Genomic DNA, 2,376 nt, shown 5'->3' on the forward strand with positions numbered 1-2,376 from the left:
TGCCCTAATCATTCCTACCTAGACCACCACTCAGTGTCAAACAAGTGTTCTATGCTGGCCCCAGAAGCTACCCACAAATTTTCACATTTACACAGGGCAAACGTTTCCTTTTACACACCTGTTGCAGCCTGCGCCAGCTGCACCCACACGGCCAGCACACCTGAGCTCAGCATTCCATGTAGCCCGGCCCTGCATCCCAGCCCTTAACATGACAGGGTCTGCCCCACGGTGGCCCCACGGTGGTCAGTGAAGAGCTGAGATGCAACCTTGTGCTTAAAGATCCCCATCCCCCCTCCGAGGTGTGCAGGGTATCTGAGATGTAAATTCCTACCTGCCCACTTCAAGAGGAACAACTTTTTAAACAGTCTCTGGCATTCTCCATCTTCCCGGCTTCTTGGACCTTATGGCACTCATCTCGCTTCTCCTTCAGATTTGCTTCTTTAGTTTACTTTTCTCTTTTCCTTCTTGTCCTCCAATTTGTTTGACCTGAGGCTCAAAGTTTGGACCCTAAGAGTCTCTCAGTACCAGTCATTCTCAAGGACTAGTTTGGGTATATCCCTTAGTTACAGCTCTTCAGTGTTTCCTCCCCACTTCTGTGGCTTGTGGCTTCTGAGTAACAAAAGGGACCCTCCACGGAGGGCGGAGGCTCCGAGTTGGTTTTGGCTGCAGAAAGGCCTCTGGCTTGTGACCCTTCCCAATGGTCATGAGTCAGTGTTTCTATTCTTTTCCCAAAGGTCCATCCAAGGAAAGGCCTGGAGTGAGGCTCACTCGGCGCCTCCACAGAGAGCAGCCATTGCAGCTGGCCAAGCTCCACAGGCAGCCTTTCACCCCTGGAGTGGCGATTCATGTGGTGGGTTTAAAATCCTCACCCAAGTATGTTTTCAGAGTGGAGGGGTGGAGAGACGTTGAGAGTGAGACACATGGATTGGTTGCCTCCCTCACTCACCCCAACCCGGGTTGGGGATCGAGCCTGCAACCGAGGTACATGCCTTTGGCAGGAAACGAACCTGGGACCCTTCAGTCTGAGGGCCAATGCTCTAATCACTGAGCCAAACCAGCTAGGGTAGCAATTAATGGTTTTTAAGGGGTGGATGTGAAAGTGTGGCAGCAGAATATCAAGTTTCCAAAAGACTAGAATTCAATCCTGAATGAATATACCCAAGATTTTAGGAAAAAATTGTGAAGACTCCACATCTTCCAGTCTAGACTGAAGCCACAGATAACCTTTTACTCAATGTAGCAGGTCTGCTTGGCTGCAGGGCCATCACCCAAAAGCACCTGAATATATCACACTACATTGTGTCTTTCTGAACGTAGCACCTTATTATAGCCCATCATCCCATCTAAGGTTAAATTTTCAGAACAATCGCAACCCCAAGACCACACTGCCTGCCGCTCCTCCCAGCTGGTCACCGGCATGGGGGCGTGCCTTTCCAATTCAAACCCTAACCTGAAGAATGCAAATCACAGTGTTGAGTTTCAAGTTCAAACTGTGGTTTCTGAGTGACACTGATTTTTTTCCCTTAAGACCCTATTCCCCACCCCCAGAAAGCCCAGAAGAGTAGGGGGAAGAACCGCGATAAAACAAGCCTCCAGGGAAGGAACTCGCTCCGGAAGACCCCCAAAGCAGAGATGCTTCCTTGCCTTTTCGGTTTAAGCTAGAATCTCTCAAAACCACAATTTGAACTTGAAACCACAACTTTCCTGACACTGTATCAAAGGCTGGTCTTAAAGGAGCCGACCAATATGCCTGGGATCAACCCAACTCCACTGTTGGGACAGAGCAGCCTTTATTCCCACTGGGTCACTGGTGGAAATGCAGGTGCAGACACTCTCACCCACTGAGGTGAAAGAAGACAGGCTCTGTTAGCTGGACAGAAAGGTGAACCCCAAATATGCCTTACTCTTGGATTTTCAACCAAAGGTTTACTTCATTAAAACCAGAGGACATAAAACTAGAACCCAAAAGGGCATGTGCCCACAGGAAGCTGGCAGGTGCGTGAAGAGCAGTATCTGGGCGTTGGTCCGTGAGAGGTTGCATCTGGCTGTAAAATGAAGTCAGGAAAGGAAGCCCAAGTAACCCCCAGGCCTGGCAGGTTACTAACAGAGGCAACTGGGAATCAAATGGTGACGAAAGGCAACCAAAGACCAGGGAATTTCAAAAGCCTAACGCCCAGCACCCTTAGGATCCCACATGGCAAAGGAGAGGTGCAGACATCATCTCACTACTTAAGAGCTTGAGAGGACTTATTCCAGCAGCAACTAGTGACTGCAGCAGCTGCCATCAATGCGGGAAATGAACGTGCAGGAAACTGGGCAGAATATGACCAGGATGTGCAGTGCCGGGCAGTGGGAAGAAAAGCAGAAACCAATGGG

The sequence above is a fragment of the Miniopterus schreibersii genome, assembly GCF_964146895.1.
Source record: "Miniopterus schreibersii genome assembly, chromosome: 12".
Lineage (NCBI taxonomy): Eukaryota > Metazoa > Chordata > Mammalia > Chiroptera > Miniopteridae > Miniopterus > Miniopterus schreibersii.